At 45.5% G+C, this 14246-nt stretch overlaps 1 protein-coding gene across 13 annotated transcripts in view; it reads right to left on the bottom strand.

Annotated features, from left to right (window-relative positions):
* The window catches only part of DYM (dymeclin), a 264015-nt gene that overhangs the window by 125367 nt on the left and 124402 nt on the right, over positions 1-14246 (bottom strand). The gene's annotated exons all lie outside the window — the stretch shown is intronic.

The raw sequence follows: 14246 nt of genomic DNA, 5'->3' as shown, positions 1-14246 counted from the left end.
CATTTGCTGCTAATACTCTCTTTTCCCTTGTTGTCTCCCCCCTTTTGTCACAGCCTTTCCTACTAATTGCGATGACACCTCCCAATTTTGGAATGACTGATCAGCTTATAAGCTTCCCCACAGCTTATCTAGGTCAACAAGCTACTAATAAGGCCAGCATATGTTTCTTTTATCTAACGCTATCGAGATCTTTATAAATTGCTTCTGGCTCCCAACAAAAGCCACTCCACGGATTGGGGAACCTCTGTATGTGTAAGTAGTAACGGTGACAGCGTGGAGGATGAAGAGCACAAAAAGCATCTGGAAATAGACTTCACTCTGTGAAGAGCTCATGAAAGAGGAAGCCAAAGCTACCCAAGGTTGACCAGTTGACTCAAAAACCTCTCCAGGTATCCCGCTGTGCACACAACCTCCACTCCTGAGAGGCTACAGGTTAAAATCAAAGACTCAGTGGCTTGGAGCTGTTTGATCTTCCACTCCCACAGCGTCCTCTTTCAAACACGGCCTGAACACGAGAATAACCTTTTCCTGAAAAATTACTACTTTTCACTCCACTTGGACTTCTATTAAAATTTCACATCTAATAAAAATGTCACTATCACTTCTGTAACATACTACACTACATAGGGGTTAAAAAAATCTCATTATAAAGCAGCGTCTCAGAAATAGGATATCATTTTATATCACAGAATGGTTTGGGTTGGAAGGTGCCTTAAAGATCATCCAGTTCCAACCACCCTGCCCTCCTCCTACCAGACCACGTTGATCAAAGCCCCATCCAACCTGGCCTTGAACCCCTCCAGGGATGGGGCAGCCACAGCTTCTCGGAGCAACCTGGGCCAGGGTCTCACCACCCTCACAGCAAAGAAGCTCTCATCTCAATCTCCCCTCTTTCAGTTTGAAGCCATTATCCCTCATCCTATCACTACATGTCCTTGTGAAAAACCCCCCTCCAGCTTTCCTGTAGGCCCCCTTCAGTTACTGGAAAGCTGCTATAAGTTCTCCCCGGAGCCTTCTCTTAGATAATAAAAGTTTTCTCCTCTAAATTAAAATGCTACAAAACTATTTCACAGTTACGAAGCACTGAAATGTCTTGGAGGTTTTTAATTCTTCCTTTTGAGGTAACATCAACTCGTCACTTCTGTGGCCTTCCATACTGAAGAGAATTTATTTCTAAAATCTAAGACCTACAGCACATGGTAAATGCCACCAAAGCAAAGGATATGGGGAAAAAAATCAACACAAGTATGTCGAAGTAACAAATTCCCCAGCCACATGGCAACGAAAGTTTGCTGAGATGAACAGGTCATTTTTTAGTTCTTGAAAGCAAACACCAAAAATCAAACAAGCTGGTTGAGCTGCAGATAATTGACCCAAAGTCGAAGCCACAGAAAGATGCTTTTTCCTTGTTTCTCTCAGCGACATGATGTTTGCATGAAAATATTCAGGAACGGGAATTAGCAAAAGCCACTGTTTGCGTCAACAGGTCCCCCTGAAGTACGGAATCAGGAGTGTTGGGCTGCGGGACATCCTGAACGCTCGTGATCCACACTAGGAGCACGGCCAACGAAATCCAACATCAGCCTGACGTTAAAACCTTCTCTTGTTCAGAAAACTCAGGAAATAGTCATATTTTCGCAATCGCTTTCATTAAAGTAATTCCCTTCCGGCACAACTACAATTCCCAGTGATGCAAAAGAGGGGAAAAACTTACCTATTACTCTGGAAACGCTCAGACTGATGATAGATTCATAGATTCATAGATTGGTCCAGGCCGGAAGGAACCTCCAAAGGTCATCTAGTCCGACCTCCCCGCAGTCAGCAGGGACACTCCCAACTAGACCAGGTTGCCCAGGGCCTCGTCGAGCTTCACCTTGAATATCTCAAGGGAAGGGGCCTCAACCATCTCCCTGGGCAACCTGTTCCAGTGTTCCACCACCCTCACGGTAAAGAATTTTTTCCTAATATCCAATCTAAATCTCCCCTTCTCCAACTTCAAACCATTGCCCCTCGTCCTGTCGCTGCAGGCCTTTGGAAACAGACCCTCCCCAGCCTTCCTGTAGGCCCCCCTCAGGTACTGGAAGGCTGCTCTGAGGTCTCCCTGGAGCCTCCTCTTCTCCAAGCTGAACAGCCCCAGCTCCCTCAGCCTGTCCTCATAGGAGAGGTGCTCCAGCCCCCTGATCATTTTGGTGGCCCTCCTCTGGACCCGCTCCATCAGGTCCATGTCCTTTCTATATTGAGGGCTCCAGACCTGCACACAGTGCTCCAGGTGAGGTCTCACCAGAGCAGAGCAAAGTGGCAGAATCCCCTCTCTGGATCTGCTGGCAACACTTCTTTTGATGCAGCCCAGGATGGGATTGGCCTTCTGGGCTGCGAGAGCCCATTGCCTGCTCATGTCCAGCTTCTCGTCCATCAGCACCCCCAAGTCCCTTTCCTCAGGGCTGCTTTCTAACACCTCATCCCCCAGTCTGTATTTATACTGAGGATTGTTTCTTCCCAGGTGCAGAATCCTGCACTTGCTTTTGTTGAACCTCATGAGGTTCAACTGGGCCCACCTCTCCAGCCTGTCCAGGTCCCTCTGAATGACATCCCGTCCCTCTGGTGTATCGACAACACCACACAGCTTGGTGTCATCTGCAAACTTGCTGATGGTGCTCTCAATCCCTCTGTCTATGTCTTTGATAAAAATGTTAAACAGTACTGGTCCCAGCACGGACCCTTGAGGGACACCGCTTGTCACTGCTCTCCATCTGGACTTAAAGCCATTGAGTACCACGCTCTGGGTGCGACCATTCAGCCAATTCCTTATCCACCGAACCGTCCACCCATCAAATCCGTATCCCTCCAATTTGGCAAGCAGGATGTTGTGAGGAACTGTGTCAAAGGCCTTACAGAAGTCCAGATAGATTACATCCATAGGTCGCCCCTTGTCTACTGACCTAGTCACTTCATCATAGAAGGCCACTAGGTTAGTCAGGCAGGACTTGCCCCTAGTAAAGCCATGTTGGCTGTCCTGAATCATCCCCCTGTCCTCCATGTGCCCAAGCATGGCGTCCAGAAGGATCTGCTCCATCATCTTCCCAGGCACAGAGGTGAGGCTGACAGGTCGGTAGTTCCCAGGGTCCTCCTTTCTACCCTTTTTAAAAATGGGTGTGATGTTTCCTTTCTTATATTTATATATATAAGATATTATATAAGATATTTATATGTCACCATCAGAAAGAGGGATTTGTGACTTTGCTCCTCCCAACACCTGCAGACATCACCGGGTCAGTGAAACTGGTCATTACCCTCAGTTCTTTTCTTTTTTCCTTTCTTTGGTTATAAAAAAAGAAAAGACAAGCCGATGCTCAGAGGGTTCAGTATTTAACAACTCTGGCCACAGGATATTAATTTTAAGAACCTCTTTCAGAGCTTAATCTTTTATTATTATATAAATTGACTCAGGAAATCTCTCGACGAACACCGGTGTGAGAGCAGCAGCAGCTGCCGCTTTTCTCTGGGGTTTGCCATTACGAACACTCCTCTGTTACGATTAAAAGATCGGTAAACGGAGATTTAATTTAACGGTCCAATTAAGATTTGAACCCAGAATATAAAAGACGTGCCTATTGATCGTTCTTACGGCGGCGTTGAAGCCCGGCCGGTGCGCGCGGTGCGATGCAAACCCGCGTGTTTCAAAGCATCCTCGGAGCCGACCCGCCCTAAGCAACAGGAATCCCTTGTTACGACAGCACCGAGGGAGAAGTAATAAAGGAAGAAGGAATTCGTTTTCATATTCTGCGGTAATAAAGGTATATGTTGGCTCTTATCCTATAGCTCTATCACTGACATCTTACTTGCATTATCCTGCTTTTTTATCTGAACGTTGCCATTTCCAAAATGAGACTTTTCCAACCGAAGGTTTCAGAGGGTCAAAGGGTTCCAACTCCTAAATTTGGAACAATTTTAGGATATTTTCTGTCCAAAAAATGGCTCTTATTTAACACCACTCATTCCCCTGCTGCAAGAAAGAAGCCAAAAAGATGGGTTTAACACAACTATCGCACACTCTACTCGCCTAATTAGGCAACGAAGCTAAAATTTCACCATTTAAAAATCACAATTCCAGCAGGAGAAGGAACTCTTCTGTTCCCATACTTAAGTTTTGAAATGAGAATTAAATTAGAAAGCAAACAGCTTTGAAGCATTCACGCAGCAACCTGGCTTTTGGGGTTGTTTTATTTCAAGTTTTTTCACCTTAAGAAGTGCCTTTGATTTGGGGAACTCCCCATTTCACTGGGTTTTCTGTACCAACTGTGCCACCGCTCTTCTCCGCTGAAAGAGGAAGCTGTATGTCAAAGAGCTTTCCCGAAAGGACCTTGGATATCGAAGCAAGGAAAAAAATAGGTAGGAAAAGCAGAATATTCAGAACGTAAAGCCAGTTGGGAGAGAAATTTGTTTATCTTCCTACCCGAGCAGCCTAACGAGTTTCCAGCCAGCGATTACATCTCGTTATCATCACGGGTCAACAATTTTACAAAGCAATTGGTAAATTTTAATTTCACCACGTTCACGCAGGAAAAAGTTGTGATTTTTCAGGTGAACGTGGCCCCTAATAAGCAGGTCAGATCTCACGTCTCGCTGCTGCATAAACCTTCTTCTTCTTTGCTGAATACATATATTTGATTATTTGTAATAAGCAAACAAACGCCTGGCAAACTCAAAATGTCTTCTGCTCTATACACAGAGATCCTTGTTGAGGAAAGTTGAGGTTCGAAAACATTTCACTAATACAGAATCACAGAATCACAGAATCTTAGTGGTTGGAAGGGACCTTTGAGATCATCGAGTCCAACCACATTAAAAAAAAAAAAAACAAAAAAAACCCCACAAACAAAAACACAACACACAAAACCAAACAAACAACAAATCCCCCCCCCCCCAAAAAAAAAAAAAAAAAAAAAAAAAAGCACCCACCAACTAAACCCCACACCCACAACCTCACACACAACACCCCAACACAAACCAACAATCCCGGGCAACTAGAGCATGCCCTGAAGAGCCACGTCTACACGTTTCTTAAATACCTCCAGGGATGGTGACTCCACCACCTCCCTGGGCAGGCTGTTCCAGTGCTTGACCACTCTTTCAGTAAAGTAATTCTTCCTAATATCTAATCTAAACCTCCCCTGCCGCAGCTTCATACCATTTCCTCTGGTCCTGTCGTTATTCCCTTGGGAGAAGAGGCCAACCCCCGCCTCTCTACAGTTTCCTTTCAGGTAGTTGTAGAGGGCAATGAGGTCCCCCCTCAGCCTCCTCTTCTCCAAACTAAACATGCCCAGTTCCCTCAGCCTCTCCTCATAGGACTTGTTCTCTAGACCCCTCACCAGCTTGGTGGCTCTCCTCTGGACACGCTCCAGCAGCTCCATGTCCTTCCTGTAGTGAGGGGCCCAGAACTGAATACAGCACTCGAGGTGGGGCCTCACCAGTGCCCAGTACAGAGGCACCATCACTGCCCTCCTCCTGCTGGCCACGCTATTCCTGATACAAGCCAGGATGCTGTTGGCCTTCTTGGCCACCTGGGCACACTGCTGGCTCATGTTAAGCTGGCTGTCCACTAACACTCTCAGGTCCTTTTCTGCCGGGCAGCTTTCCAGCCACTCTTCCCCAAGCCTGTAGCGTTGCTTGGGGTTGTTGTGGCCGAAATGCAGGACCCGGCACTTGGCCTTATTAAACCTCATCCCAAACATATAAAAGAAATAAAAAAATATTTTCAAGAAATAATTATAGGCCAGGGAAAAAAAGCCATGGTAGCAGAAGTAATTAACACACGTATTAGAGTCATCATCGTTCTGCCAAACACAGCAAAATGTGAAAAATTTGATTAGTTTCCCCCTTATCCCTAACGTATAAAAGCAACAACTGACATAATCTAGGGGAAAGCAGAGGGAAGTAATAAATTTTCTTCTTTTAAGTGCAATACAGTATGAAAATTGACAACAATAACAATTCACCTGACTCCTCACAGCCTATAAAAAGCTAGGGAGAAAGTCAGGAAAATATTATCCACTCCATCAAATAACACGGGGGATATTACAAAGACGTGAAATTCTATAAAGATGACCGAAAAAGGAAAACTTTGCAAGAAAAAAATCAACCACTTGATTAAAACCCATTCTTGGATAATCACAGAATCACAGGATGATATGGGATTGGAAGGGACCTCTGGAGATCATCTACTCATCTACTACTACCCCCAGCTCCTTTTTCTTACGGGCAGCTCCAACCACTCTGCCCCAGGCCTCTATCACTGCATGGGGTTGGTGTGACCCAAGTGCAGGACCCGGCACTGGGTCTTGTTGAACCTCATCCCGTTGGCCTCAGCCCATCCAGCCAGACTCTCCACATCCCTCTGCAAAGCCTTTCTACCCTCCAGCAGGTGACACTCCCACCCAACCTGATGTCCTCTGCAAACTGACTGAGGGTGCACTCGATTCCCTCATCCAGATCATTGATAAAGATGTTAAAGAGAACCAGCCCCACTACCGAGCCCTGGGGGACACCACTCATGACCGGCCGCCAACTGGATTTAACTCCATTCACCACCACTGTCTGGGCTCGGCCTCCAGCCAGTTTTTTACCCAGCAAAGAGTACTCCCATCCAAGCCATGGGCAGCCAGGTTCTCCAGGAGAACACTGTGGGAAACTGTATCAAAATCCTTACTAAAATCCATGTAAACAACATCCACAGCCTCTCCCTCATCCACTCTTCTTCAGGTTGGTTGATGATACCATTGCTTTTAACACATAATTTCAAGCTCTGAAAACTCCACTTAGCAAAACAAAGAATTACAGAATCACAAAATCATATGAGGTTGGAAGTGACCTCTGGAGATCATCCAGTCCAACCCCCTGCCAAAGCAGGGCCACCCAGAGCAGGTCCCAAAGGAACGTGTCCGGGTGGGGTTGGAATGTCTCCAGAGAAGGACACTCCACCACCTCTCTGGGCAGCCTCTTCCAGAGCTCTGCCACCCTCAAAGGAAAGAAGTTCCTCCTCATGTTGAGAAGGAACTTCCTACATTCAAGTTTGTGCCCATTTCCTCTTGTCCTGTCCCTGGGCACCACTGAAAAAAGACTGGCCCCATCCTCCTAACACCCACCCTTTAAGTATTTTTAGGTGTTGATCAGATCATGTACTCTTATTCTTAAAGAACTGCCATGAATATTTTCACTAAAGAAAATCCCATCCCCTAAGAGGGAACAGTAGTAGAAAATACTAACTAGAAAACTTTAAAACAAATGGTTTTATGGCTGGGAGGTGAAACTTCCCAAATACTGCAGCACATAAAAAAATGGATGGCAGTTCTTCTTAGTAGCTTATGAAACATAATTGACTCTAGAAAATGGTGAAGACACTGTTGAGTACAAAGAGAAAGGAGGGTTTCAGTCTCTTCTCAGATAAAGGAAGGCAGACTTGGGGAACCACAGGGATCCTTCATTACTGACACATCAATATTTAAACACACTAATTATAAATCTATTTTCAATAAAAGTTAAGACCCAGTATTGAACTTCTCCAGTGCCCAGCATCACACTCCTTCACAATATCCTTCAGCACTCACCACCATCAGCCTCAAGGCTGGCTGACCAGAATGGTTTGGGTTGGAAGGGACCTTAAAGATCATCCAGTTCCAACCCCCTTGCCATGGGCAGGGACACCTCCCACCAGACCACGTTGCTCCAAGCCCCCTCCAACCTGGCTTTGAACCCCTCCAGGGATGGGGCAGCCACAGCTTCTCTGGGCAACCTGGGCCAGGCTCTCACCACCCTCACAGCAAAGAAGTTCTTCCCCAGATCTCATCTCAATCTCCCCTCTTTCAGGTTAAAACCCTCCCCCTCATCCTATGGCTCCCCTCCCTGATCAAGAGTCCCTCCTCAGCTTTCCTGGAGCCCCTTGAGGGACTGGAAGGGACTCTAAGGTCTCCCCGGAGCCTTCTCTTCTCCAGGCTGAACCCCCCCAACTCTCTCAGCCTGTCCTCACAGCAGAGGGGCTCCAGCCCTCACAGCATCTTTGTGACCTCCTCTGAACTTGTTCCAACAGGTCCATGTCCTTCTTGTGTTGAGGACTCCAGAGCTTGACACCGTATTCCAGGTGGGCTCTCACCAGAGTGGAGAAGAAGTTGGGTTCCTATCCATCTCTGCTTCTTCCAGGCAGCAGGAGAACCACTACGACCGACTGTAGGTCTCATGCTTTGCTCTCCTAACACGTACAGTAGACTACGATGAAAGCCAAAGGAATACATTTTACCTCTTGTAATGGGAGTATGTCTTCCATGAGACTCATTGCACATTTAAGGCCAGGCTGGATGGGGCTTTGAGCAACCTGCTCTAGTGGGAGGTGTCCCTGCCCATGGCAGGGGGGTTGGAACCAGATGATCTTTAAGGTCCCTTCCAACTCTAACCATTCTATGATTTTATGATTCTATGACAGTCAAGTAGAACACACCGCACCGCACAGCACGCACAAGTCTCTGACCTGTATCCCTTTTAAACACAACTTTTTCCCTAATTCCACTTGACTCCTGTGAACATTAGGAGGATGACGGAAACCTCTTTCCTCATATCATTCCCTGAATCCCACTGAACTCTCTACGGCAGCCACAGAAATCAATAAAATATGACACTGACATAATTACGTGCCATCTTTAAGTCATCTAAGGGGGAGAAGTGAATTTAGGGGCTCACACAGCCCTGCACGTGAAGAGCTGTGATGATGATGTAGGAAAAAAAGGGAAATTGGATAGCGTTTCTAGCCCCATAAAGTCATTTAATGTCAAATGTGCGTGTCTAATTAGCGAGGTGTATGGCAGCCTCTAGTGGTATCTGCCTGCTTAGAAAATAGCAAACATTCCAATACAGGAAGCTACAGGAAAAGCTTTAGCCTTAAGTAATCAGTCACCTTCTTGTTACTAATTTTCTTGGGATGACACAGTGATGAGATGGCAGAGCAGAGCTGTTCAGGGAAACACTCTCCTCTTCACAGAATCACAGACTGGCAGGAGTTGGAAGGGACCTCTGGAGATCATCAAGTCCAAACCCCCCTGACAAAGCAGGTCCACCTAGAGCAGGACACAGGAATGTGTCCAGGTGGGGTCTGAATGTCTCCAGAGAAGGAGTCTCCACCACCTCTCTGGGCAGCCTCTTCCAGGGCTCTGCCACCCTCAAAGGAAAGAAGTTCCTCCTCATGTTTAGATGGAACTTCCCATGTTCCAGTTTGTGCCCACTGCCCCTTGTCCTGTCACCGGGCACCACTGAGAAGAGTCTGGCCCCATCCTCCTGACACCCACCCTTTAGATATTGATGAGGTCCCCTCTCAGTCTTCTCTTCTCCAGGCTGAACAGCCCCAGGTCTCTCAGCCTTTCCTCAGCAGAGAGATGCTTCAGTCCCTTGATCATCTTTGTAGCCTCCACTGGACTCTTTCCACTAGTTCCCTGTCCTTCTTGAACTGGGGGAGAGGGGCAGCACTGGACCCAGTACTTCATTTCCAGGCATCACACATACTAGAGTGGGCTGGCTGGAGAAAAGCTGAATATCATTAAAGCTGTTTCTAAGTAGGTTAATGAATTAAACGCTGATTTGCAGTTTTAAGTGACAAATGGAATACCTGCCCTAATACGCCATTTCGGTGCGTGGCTTTACTTTTTGGTAATTTTACTTCTAGAGCAGAAACAAAGCAAAGGAAAAACCTACCCTCACTGCAGGTAACGCTCTGCGTTACAGAGAGACCTAGATAGATCGGATCATTGGGCCAAAATCAACGGCATGAGTTTCAACAAGGGCAAGTGCCAGGTTCTGCACTTGGGCCACAACAACCCCGTGCATTGCTACAGGCTTGGGGAAGTGTGGCTGGAAAGCTGCCTGGAAGAAAGAGACCTGGGGGTTCTAATTGACAAGCGGCTGAATATGAGCCGGCAGTGTGCCCAGGTGGCCAAGAAAGCCAACGGCATCCTGGCTTGTATTAGACATAGCGTGACCAGCAGAAGTAGGGAGGTGATTGTGCCCCTGTACTCAGCACTGGTGAGGCCACACCTGGAGTATTGTGTCCAGTTTTGGGCACCTCAATACAAGAGAGATATGGAGGTGCTGGAGCGAGTGCAGAGGAGGGCAACGAAGCTGGTGAAGGGCCTGGAAAACAAATCCTATGAAGAGCGGTTGAAGGAGCTGGGACTGTTTAGTCTGAGGAAGAGGAGGCTGAGGGGAGACCTCATCACTCTCTACAACTACTTGAAAGGACCCTGTAGAGAGGTTGGTGCTGGTCTCTTCTCACAGGTAACTAATGACAGAACGAGAGGGAATGGCTTCAAGCTCCAGCAGGGTAGGTTTAGACTGAACATTAGGAAAGAATTTTTCACAGAAAGAGTGGTCGGGCATTGGAACAGGCTGCCCAGGGAGGGGGTTGAGTCACCATCCCTGGATGTGTTTAAGAGCCGTTTAGATGTGGTGTTGGGGGATATGATATAGGGGAGAACTTTGTAGTGTAGGGTAGATGGTTGGACTCGATGATCCCAAGGGTCTCTTCCAACCTGGATGATTCTATGATTCTATGATTCATTGTGTTTTGGTGCTTAGAGAGTACACAGCCACCTCTGGCAGTCACTTGTGACAGTAAATGACATCCGCACGCATTTTATTTGCATTTTTTTATAATAATTTAAAGATACTACAAATGTCTGAAGCGCACCCCAAAGATAAAGAGCAGAGCAGTATCATCCTCGGCACTACGCCGAGGGTGAAATAGCTCTGTATAATTAAAACCAAACCAGTGGTAACAACGGGATAGAGAAGGGAAGGATGGCAAAGTCAGGGCAGTCTGCGATAGAGGACATCCAACATCAAGCGAATACCGCCCTGGATCTTATTATAAAACATCTATTACATCTATTTTTACTTCCAGCAGCTGCTCCTGATAGGTTTATACAAATCTGTCAATTTTCATGCTCGCTGGAACGCGATACAAATTACCCCACGTTACGAAGTTGTATTTTACTGAGCTCTTAAGGAAACTGTATTGAATATTCTCAGCTAATTCTTTCATAGGAAATAGTCGCCCGAATTTAAAACAATTGGCAGTCTCTGCTCAGAATAGGATTAGGAAAAAGCCTGCATGGAAATGGAATTACTTCTCACATTAAGGAAGGAATCATTAGTGCATCTGGTGAGGCTTAAATTATGACTGGTGTATTGCTAAGTAGATTTGAAATTAAGTGTTTCACAGCTACTTAATTTAAAAACCTATACCCTAAAATACTTTATGTAATATAAAGTACCATCTTCTTTTTAAGCTTTTCCTTCACGGGAAATGCTTTTTCATTATGGATACTGTGATTTCTTCTCTCCCGAGGTGCTTGCACTTCGATGGTAGAACCAGAACAGGAATTTAAATATAAATATTCTGCTTCGGCATCATGGAGCAAGGTGGGTCCATCAGTGCTGGCTAAATTTAATAACAGCATCTAACTGACTTCCTAAGGTAGGAAAAAGAAGGACAATGTATGTCTCAAAACATCCTTTTCTTACAAAATACGTGTATTCCTATTGTTTTTCTTGAGAACTGAAACTTTAGAAGAAATCTGTGTATTTTGAGAGGAAATCAGGTTAAAATACTTCCTTTCTGGTCCTTAAACCTGCCAGGGAACCCAAGGTTGTAAAGCTCCTGAGAAGAAAATGCCACCACGCAAGCAGTGAAGTCTTAGGGGAGACCAACTCTTCCTTCCAGCCCTCCCATGTCCCACAGGACATTTTACAACAGGTTTTAATACATGTTTATAGTAGGGTCTTTTGATTTATAAGCAAACACGGTCAGAGCGGACAAATTAACACCCCAAATTAAGTGTCCCCAAATTCAGTGGGACAATCCCAGTTTTGGTGGCCATTTTTGCCTGTTGTACAGTTTTCCACCCGCAGAATAAGATCTTCTTTCCCTGACCCTCCTCTTGTTCTTCTGGTTCTGTTTCAAATTTAAAGCCACCTCCTTCATTAGAATTTCCACTACATAATAACATGGAGTGTCTGGCTACAACAAGGCAGAAGCTTAAAAATAATAGCGTGGAATATCTTTGGACTATGTAAAAATATCCTATTCTATAGGATAAATATATACCATGTTCCCTTTTTGTTTTCCTTCCTCAGTTGATGAGTACGTCCACGTTCTGTACCTATCCTTAGATTATTTCCAACCATAAAAATACAGCTCCAACCCGGCCAGCACCCGATGGTTGAAATAACCAGGATCCTTCTCAGGATCCTACCATAATGCAGTTGGTTGGAAGCCGGTTATTATTCGTAATAATAAGAAGATCAGATCCCGTGTGAAGTTCTATCTGCTAAAAGCCAAATAGAAACCAACCAATAGTTGCTACCAAGAGCTTGACATCTTTGGAAGAAAGTAGAGAGTTTCGAATATACCAGTGCTATGTGTTTGCTCGAAGGTCTCTCTATTTGGCACGTTAAGAAAATTAGCACAATTATTTCACAACTAAAATCGAGCAGCAACGTTAAAGTCACATTTTAACTACGCCCGTCTAAAGAGATGATGAAGGCGGCACCCAAACGACCCAGCAGATTGATGAATGTTGCACCCAAGGAGTGCAAGAGAATTTCTGGGCGTTGCATGTCCTTCCTCGGGTCTTGAGATGGGTCTTCACCATCAGGGAGTCAATCTGCCTCCAAGATGCCATTACAGATGGTGAAAACCTCACGTGAGAAGGCTGGAAGAGCCTGGTGTAGGGAGAAGTCTCCCAGCACAAAAGGTTCCTCACCATTTCCGAGCCGCAAGGTTGAGACGAGACGTGTGTGCAAAGGTACTGAGGTTGCCACTTCTCCACTAACGGTTGCCAGCTCTTCCGATGAGCCAGCAGACCCCATGTTTAGCCATTTCATAACCCAATTAAATCAAAATAAACCAGCTGAGCTTACTTTGAACCAAGAGTTTAAATTTTGACCAGGAGATTTCCATAAACTCAGAGCTTTTTGACAAAAGCCAACTCACGGAGCTAGATGACTACAAGATTATTGAGTGGTGGCAACAGCCAACTGTAAGAGGACTAACAAGACAACCTCTTCCTGGCCCAAATATAACCAGAGGAACCCATGTTCCTTTGGTCTGCAGAAACAGCAGTAGAATAAAATGGAACAAAATCAGAAACCAGCAACAGGAAAATCAGAAACCGGCTTCAGGAAAAAGCTCCGAAGTGGAAAACAAAAGCATCGCGCTAAAAACCAGGCCAAGTTTTTGAGCATCAAGGTAGCGCATCTCGCGCCACGCCAGGATCTACGATTTCCAAGGCCAACTTGTGCAAATACTTGGAAAACTCAGATTCCACGCCTACGGTCTGAGAAAAGAAGAGAGCGGGTATTGAAGAAAAGGTCTGTGATACGGAATGGGAAAAGAGCTGCAATTCTGACCCCTCGTTATCACTAACAAGGGTACGAAAAGAGGACGACTTGTCCATACTTTTGCAACCAACCACTTCCAAAAGAGAAGGGGCTCGGCGAGAGTTAAATCCTAGAAGAGCAGTGGTTTAACGAACGAGCTGTGTCTCTTGTTCACCCACTCCTTTACAAAATGTAGAGGCACGCAATTATCATTGACTTATTTTTGGCATGCTGTCCGCACTCGACAAGCACTAATAACAGTTTATTCCAGATCCCATTAAGAAGGACCTTCCCAGTTTCCCTCGGAGCGTGGAGCGGGGCTGGCTGCCAAGAGGAGAAGGATGCCCGAGGCATCATTACCTGCCTTTACAAAGTAGCTGCAGCAGATAAAAAAAATAAAACAGGAAGGACCAACTTCAATATCCACTTCTCTGAAGTTATGGCCCTATTTTAGAATCAGAGCAGGTATTAACTAATTATTACTACACGAAATTTATCAGTTGAGAAGCACGGGCGTAGGTTTTATTGCCCGTATTTTCAGGCATAAAATCACGAAACGATCATTAGGTCTGATTTAACGGATGGATCTTTTGCCAAATATGCAGGAAGAAGTAAAAGCAAGTTGAAAATCCAGTCTGCGTAGAACCTGAGAACCACTAGTGAGAACACCCAGTGCCTTTTTATAATAATAATGTGATACATGACTTAAAAAAACCCCGTACTTCACACAAAACCCTGAAAACTTTCCATTTTGAAGCAACTACTGAACCGTTCTGTTAAGAGAATCAAAAGTCAGAAGCTTCTCAGAGAAACTAATATTTTTTGTGCGC

Source organism: Numenius arquata, chromosome Z, assembly GCF_964106895.1.
Source record: "Numenius arquata chromosome Z, bNumArq3.hap1.1, whole genome shotgun sequence".
NCBI lineage: Eukaryota > Metazoa > Chordata > Aves > Charadriiformes > Scolopacidae > Numenius > Numenius arquata.
The sequence above is the reverse complement of the archived record's forward strand: the minus strand, read 5'-3'. Positions and strand labels throughout refer to the sequence as shown.